This window comes from Fukomys damarensis, unplaced genomic scaffold (assembly GCF_012274545.1).
Source record: "Fukomys damarensis isolate Sample0158 unplaced genomic scaffold, DMR_v1.0_HiC HiC_scaffold_1, whole genome shotgun sequence".
NCBI lineage: Eukaryota > Metazoa > Chordata > Mammalia > Rodentia > Bathyergidae > Fukomys > Fukomys damarensis.
Genome location: NW_022900913.1, coordinates 48,891,827 through 48,899,979, shown reverse-complemented (window position 1 = coordinate 48,899,979; position 8,153 = coordinate 48,891,827). Strand labels below are relative to the sequence as shown.

The following is an 8,153-nucleotide window of genomic DNA, read 5'->3' as shown; positions in this document are numbered from 1 at the left end:
AAAAAAAAAAAAAAAAAAAAAAAAAAAAAAAAAAAAAAAAAAAAAAAAAAAGAAAATGAAGGCATGAGACCAGTTTAGTATAGGCTTTATCTCCATGGAAAAGTCTATACCAACAATAAACCATGTACTAAAATATAGAAATCATTTAATGTATTCAATAGTTTGGCTGGTATTTAAAAGTTTTTGGTAAATTTTATGATCCAGTGAATTATAATTTAAATATGACATACAAAGGCAAATTTTTATATGATTTTTAGAAATTACTACAAGAACTCACCTACTTTTTGATTTGCTTAATGGTTCCTGAAATGCTTAAGGTTACTGAAGTGTAGTGTGTAAATAAAATGATTAAATCAAACAGCTTGCTAGTTGGTGTGTGCCTGTAATTTTAGCAAGAAAATCACAAGAAATTTGAGTCAATGCTGGGCAATGTAGTGAGGTCCAGTCTTACAGAAAATGAAAAATGGCTGGCAATGTAAATCAGTAGTAGAACTCTTGCATAGTATGAGAAAGGCCCTGGGTTCAATTCCCAGTTACACCCACCCCCTATACCCAAAAAAAGCACAAAACAACAACAACAACAAAAAAAAACAAAAAAACAAGAGCAGTGTTTAAACAGTATATAAAAGATGTTTCAATCAATATATTGACATGATGTAAAAGGACTTTCAATCAAGTTCTTTTCAACTATCTTTTTCTCTAGTAATCTGAACATTTTTTTTCTTTTTATTGAGTTTATTGTACATTTTAGGTATACAGTACAGTTACATTCATTATTGGGATCCTGTACCTTTACATGACAGGTCTTGGTTTTCATTTTTTCCCCTCGTCCCTGCCCTCTCTTCACCCCCCACCATATACACTTTATTTCCATTTTTTCATTTCCTCATATTTTTTTCTTTTCCCTTATTCCCTTCCCCTATTTTAAAGTAATATGAATGGCAATAAAATACTGATACAAAAGTAAATATATAAAAATAAAAATACTTTTCAAAACAAAACAAAATGCTGGCTATTTCTTGAAACTTCTGAGATGTTATTATTGGTTTCTGAAACCTACAATTATATCATCTCTATACAACTACAACTTTATCTTCTTCATTTTATTATGTTTCAGAATTAGTACTATATCATTTCATTCAGAAGACTGTCCACCCTGACTACAAATTTGCTTCTCTGAGAGGATGTATATCCAGTATAAGTAAGTGAGATCGTTTGGCCTTTTTTAGCCTATATCCTTTATTTTTATTTCTTTGGTAAACAGCTTCTTTATCTAGTAATTAACTGTGATATTAACGATATTAATTTAAAGTATAATTTAAAGCCAAAGCACATAACAATCAAGCAAACAACAACAAAAACACCGGGAAAACATATATTCAGCCTGTAATCTGAAAACAACTGAAAGGCACCTAGAATCATGTTGCACTAGAAAGCGAAGAGTTTAAGAAAGTTACTCTGTATGTCCAGTCATGCTCTTGAAGTATTCTAACATTGTGAGATTCAAATTTTGACTGGCAGCTTAAATCATATGACTTTGGTGATTCTAAATTAGGATCTATATCTTTCAAGGCATTATTTTTTTCATTATGTTATTTCATACATTAAACTAACTGCAGATACTGGTAAGCACACTAAACAGAGGACATCTGTGTTCTTGGATAAATGAGAAACCACAGAAACCACCTTGTGAAATTCACCTTCAGCTTCTCATACACACATGAGTCCCTTTATTATGGCATACATTACAAAGAGATCATACCTGCCTCTGTTCACTTTAAGCCTGCAGGACAGAGTGTCTTTGAGGATGTTTGGAATTGGTGGTTAATGAATGAATAAACCAAACACATAAGTTAAAGATGATCATTCTCTGTCCTCTGCTTATTTGAAAGTTTAATCTGCCTTTAAAAAGTGAATAGTGTCAACTCAGTAATCGAGATTGATTCAATCCTATTTTTTTCTATTCTCATACTTTTTCTGGTTTCTTACCTTTCTATCATTTTATAACTGTTTCCCTTATCTTTCTTTAATTTGACAATTACACTGCTTTTATGGAGTGTATTGGGATTAAGATCTTGGGTTTGTATATCCTGCTAGTTCACAAATCATAGATGTTTAATCTTCAAGTCCCCTGGCAACTACATTCTTTGTTTGGTAATTCATGTTTTTGTATAGTTCATGTTATAGAACAGTGGCTCTATAGCTTCAGGCTAGGTCCTGCTAGCTTTTCTATAATTCTGTTTTCCAGGACATGGAATAAATATGTATAAATATCATTTATACATATATTTGCTAATCTAACATAAATGCTTACTTGCTAATCTAAATGACACCATAGTAACAACCATATTTTTGATACATATCACTACTAAAAACTTTCATGATTAGAAGATTTCTTAATAATTACTCACTAACAATGTGATCCATTTTCTTCCATGATGTTACCATTTCTCACATTGAAATGTAATTTAACCAGATGTCTTAGGTTATGCTATTATACAAAATATTGCAGACAGGGAAAATTATAAAGAACACAAGTTTATTTCTTACAGATCTAGAGGCTGGGAAATATGAGATGAAGGTGCCAGATCTGGTTTCTAGTGAAGGAGGGCTCTTTGTTTCAAAAATGGTGCTTTACTGCTGCATCTTCATGTGGAAGAAGGCAAAAAGGCATGGGGGTAAACTCTGAAGCTTTTTCTATAAAGGCATTATTTCATGCATGAGTTATTTGCTTCTGAAAGATAAGAACCTTTTAAAATATCACTAAAAGGGGACTAAGTTTCAACATGAATTTGGAGGAGAGAGCATATTCAAATCATACCATCAGATACATGTCTCTCCTTTGGAAATCTTCCCACCTCTTTCCAATAGTATTATTACCTAGATTGACTGTGTCAATCCATGGTGTCCTAAAGTTGTGCAGGAAATATGGCAAGTTTGTTTCTCAGCCAAAAATAGATATTCTGTAAGAATAGCATTCAATTAGTAATTATATTGTGTTAGGCTTAGTGTTGTTTTTATGCATAACATCAAATTTAACTGTCATGACAACTATTCTTATTCCTGTTATAGGCTAAATGTCTTCTCAAAATTTATAATTTGAAGGCTTAGCTCTAGTGCTATAATATTTGGAAGTGGGGCTTTTGATCAATAATTAGGTTTATATCATGTTATGAGTATTAGGTTATGAGGATGGGACAATCATGAGGGGATTATAAAAGGAAGAGAGACACCACCCCCCTGAAGACATATATCAAGGAAAGGTCATTTGAGCACACAGTAAGAAGGCAGTTGTCTATAGGCAGGTCTCCTTCAAAAACCAAATTTGCTGGAACTTTGACCTTGTCATTCCTAATTTCCTGAACAGTAAGAAATAAATATCTGTTGTTTAAATCCTCCCAGTGCTTGCTATTTTGTTACAGCTACACAAGCAGATTAACAATTCCTATTGTACAGATTAGGAAATTGAAGCTAAAGTGATTAAGATTAAAATCACAGTAACTTTTTAGAGCCAAATTTCTGACATCAAAGATTAAACTTTCAATCATTTCTCTATAATAAATCTGTAATATTTAATACTATGCCTTTCAGTCACAGATTTCTTTCTCTATCATGTTTTTTCTGTATTTTCTATACATTTAAATTCATCATTCTGGCCCAAATACATAATCATCTATTGTTGAAATTCTTGAAATAGTATCTTAACAGTTCTCCATACTTCAAACTAGTGTTCACACTCTTCTCATCATATTCTCTATACTCTATTCTCAGTCTACAAACTAGAAGAATCATTTTAAAACATCACATCATGTCACAGACTGCTCAAATATAAAAGGCTTGCAAAACCACTAGGAGTAAAATACTATGCATCTGCAGTTAAACATTTTTTTATTAATATGTTTGTAATACATAATGATTTACATTTATTGTAGAGCTGTTGGTATATATATATATATATATATATATATATATATAAAACACAACATAATTATTTTTATGTCTCTTTCTCCTCCCCCTCTTTAACCTTTTCTTCATTTTTTTGGTCCCCTTACCTTTCACAAAAGATCTCTCTTCCTCTTCCTTAATATCTTTATTTTGTTCTTTATTTATATTTTGTGTTTCTCATATAAGAGAAACCATGATATTTAATCTGTGTCTGAATTATTTCACTTAACATTGTGGTTTAAAGGTACAAGCATTTCCTACAAATAGCTCAAATTTATCCTTCCTTATAGCAAAGTAGTACTCCATTGTGTATAAATGCTGCATTTTCTTTACCCATTCATCTACTGATGGACACATAAATTACTTCCAAAATTTAAGTAAAATGAATAGAACTACAATAAACATGGACATACATGTATCAATGTAATATGATGACTTTAATTTTCTCAGAAAAATATCAAGAAGGGGAATAGCTGGTTTAAATGGAATTTCTACTTACAGTTTTTTGAGGAATCCCTATACTGATTTCCAAATTGGTTGCACTTACATTCCCATGAATAATGTCTTTTTTTGTTGTTGTTGTTGCAGCATTGCCAGCATGTGTTATTGGTTGATTTCTTGATTGCAATCATTCCTTTTCACTAGAATCTGTGTTGTTTTAATTTGCATTTCTCTAATGGCCAGACATGTTGGACATTTTCTCATGTATTTATTGGTCATTTGTACCTCTTCAGAGAAATGTCCATTCATTTTCATTTCCCTTTTATGATTACTTTTTTATTTTGGGGTCTAATTTTTTTGAATTCTTTAAATATTCCAGATAATCTCTGTCCAAGGAAGAGCTGCTAAATTTTATTCCCATTCTGTAGGTTGTTTCCACTCTACTCTGTTGATTGTTTCCTTTGCTGTGCAAAGCTTTAATAGACTATAGGTCCTGTAAAATTCTTCTCAGCCACTCTTTCTGATCTGATTTCATACTACTCTCTACCTCTAATCACATTCTAATCACACCGACTTCCCTATTTTTCCTGCTCTGATCATAGGTCAAACTGCTGTCTTATGATCTTTACATTCACTGTGCTATCTCAACTGTTGTTCACAGCTGTTTCTTAGCATTTTCAAGTCTGTAATCAATTCTCATCTCAGTACCTATGCTCTATCTTAACCACCCCTATTTCATATCACAATCAGCTTCCTCTACCTCTCAACAATATTTTAATCTCTTTCTCCATGGACTTTATTACCTTTTAATATAAGTATAATTTTACTTATTAACTGTGTTTATTATATGACCTGTCAGAAATGTAAGTGCCATGAGTAAGGATAAGGACTATTTTATTTGCTAATATAATCTTACATATCTTGACACACTTAGGAACCAAATGAATGAACTAAATGAATAAACTTTAGAAGACATAAATTTGTCCCTAGAAGACAATTTTAGATGAGATACTGGTAATAGAAAGACTTGATTAACTCTTTATTAACTCATCAAGAGAGTATTGTAGGAGTAATAGTAACTGCAAGTAGTTTTAAATGTGTTTAGAGTATCAGTGAATATTCACTGTAGAAAATTAAGACATAGAATAATACATTTTTATTCAGCTACAATCAATTCTCTCCTTCCCTTCAATATCAGGCTCCTGCTCATTTCTATTTTTCCATGACACATTATTAAAATAAAGGTTCTCTACATTCTTTAAGATTATGGTACAGTGCATTAACTAATGTTATTTTTAATTAATTTGTTGTGAAATTTTGCTTTAATTTTCATAGAAGACTGTTTTTTTTTAGGTTGGTATTATAACATCTATTAAAACAATGCTATGGGTTAATAGAAACAGCCAAGAACCAAAGAATTAAAATACAAGGTATGTAAAAGACCAACTAAAACCCAAAAGTATCCAGTGTATTCATTCATTAGCTAACTAAAAGCCCAAAAAAGATAAGACACCCAGTATAATAAAGTGCCATAAAGCAACTGGCAATTTTCAGTTATCAAAATTATGGATTTTGCATTTTGTATCCTTTTCTCAATCAAGAAAAAAATTCTGTTTGAATGTTATATGACATACATATAAAACAAGAAAATACATTATAAACTTGTAACAATGGCTGTAAACATTATCTTACATGTTTCTCATAGGCAATAGGTTATGGTACATACATAGCATGGAACTACTACTGTAATAATAGACAAAAATACATGTCAGCTGTATGATAACATACAAGCGACACTCCTATCTACCCACGCTAAAAATTACATAAAACTGTCAGAAAAAGTCTTAAAAACTACATTAATAAGAAAGAAATAAAAAAAGAATAGTGAGAACCAAGGCATTCAGAGATCTCAAAAGTCATGCTTTTTTTTTCAGTTGATCCAAAAATTTGTCAACTAAGTTTTCAAAAGTTTGTTATAAGGCAACATTACTTAAAAATTATTATTGCATACATTTACTTTCTTCTCCATAAATGACCTTTGATAAATATCTAAAATGTCCAGGTATAACACGGTTGAAATGAAACTGGATCAAATACTGGTATTGTTTTTAACTATCACCTCAAGTGTTTGAGTGTTGCAAATTTATTCAACCAACCAAACACAATAAAAATCACAATGGCACAGCATATATTGTAAATAAATCAAAACAACTGTCAACTGTGTATGTAACAGAAAGACGGAGCCGTGGCACATTAAACCAAAGCTAGCCGAGTACAAAAGAATGACTGCTTATTGCATAGTAAATAAACTGAAAATGGTTCCAAGTGAGACAAGATGATGAAGAGGTCACCTGAAGGTGCCAACTAAGCTTCCTGCTGACCTTGATTGAAGCTGTGAAGGTACAGGAGAGGGAACAAGCTGATGAACTGGAAGTCCACTGCCACTTGAGATTTGCCACATTTGGTACTGAACAGTTAATGATTATTTCCTCCAGTGTTTAGGTGTAGACTTTGCACACAAAATGTTTCAACTACAAAACTGATTGAACTTCATGAGAAACTGGAAGCTTAAACTTAAAAGCAGTTGAGTGTTTACATACACAATGATGCTACTTTTTCACATTCTTTTAAAGTTAAAAAAGAGGGAAAAAAGATGTGTATGGAAGGAGAAGCACCAGCAGACAGATCAACTACACAGTTATCTGGTATGATACAAAGAAGTCTGATTAAATTCGGGTTATTACAAAATACTGTTTTCCTTAATGAAAATCACAAAGATTTATTTTGTGAAAAAAGTTTGCTAGGTATACTATTATCTCCAATTAAAACATCTAACAGATCGCCAGAAGACTGTTTTTTTTTTAAAAAAATCCTTTATTACTATCTACTTGTATTACATTGAAATAAAAAAATAAAGGTGTTGTAGCCAAACCACTGAACCAAATTTCAGACACAATTCACTATTTTTAGTTGTTATTGTACTAGATAATTCTGCAGCACTTAATATTGGTAAATTTTACAATTTGTTTCATTCAAGGAAGCTACTTAAATTGAGTTTATTTTTAATTTCTGATGCTGTTACTGTGTTTTCTTCCTCTAAATATTGGTATTCTGTAGGGGACAACATTGGACTTGTTCTTTTCTACCAGCATATATTCTCTTTGAATAATGTGTAATAGTAATATCTATAATTATTATTGTTTCAATCCTTACGTCTTATGCTAATGACTCAAAAATTTCTAGTTTAGTTTAAGTCACTCTCCTGAACCCCTAAATCATTAATTGATAAGACAGCCTCTCTTTGAAGAATTGCCAATATCCGTTCCAAAGCATAGTGTGTTCAAGGCAAATTAACGTTCCTTTTAATGTGGTACTTCTTTCAAAATCTTAGTGTCTGTTACTCTATCCAACTATTCTTTCATTCAAGAAAGAAACTCATTTTAGATTACTCCATTATCATATCTACCTCTCACTAGTCATCAGTTCATATGAATTTCCCTTGCTTAGCAGCCTTTATATTTTATTCATTTTTCTCTCTTGTCATTGCTACTGCCTTAGTTCAGTTCTCATAACTGCTTATTTGGATGCAGAATCAACTCTTTCACGATCTATACAATATCTACTCTATATTGCTGCCTGCCAAATCTTTCTAATTGGATTCCAGAATATACTGCAGTCTGTCTCTTGGGAAATTTTTACGTTCTTTCCCAGTCCATAAAAATGTCCATTCATATACTAGTAAAGAATACTTAAGTCAGGTAACCTGA

The 8,153-nt window shown here is 31.4% G+C and overlaps 1 protein-coding gene and 1 long non-coding RNA gene across 4 annotated transcripts in view; one reads left to right on the top strand and one right to left on the bottom strand.

Moving 5' to 3' along the window:
* The window catches only part of LOC104871366, a 64,104-nt gene extending 58,209 nt beyond the window's left edge, over positions 1-5,895 (top strand). Inside the window, exons 3-4 of the long non-coding RNA XR_782858.2 lie at positions 1,118-1,201; positions 5,740-5,895. This is a non-coding gene — a long non-coding RNA (uncharacterized LOC104871366). The remainder of the gene's footprint in view (positions 1-1,117; positions 1,202-5,739) is intronic.
* Positions 1-8,153, bottom strand: part of Rnf180 (ring finger protein 180) — a 167,637-nt gene that overhangs the window by 73,479 nt on the left and 86,005 nt on the right. The window lies entirely within an intron of this gene.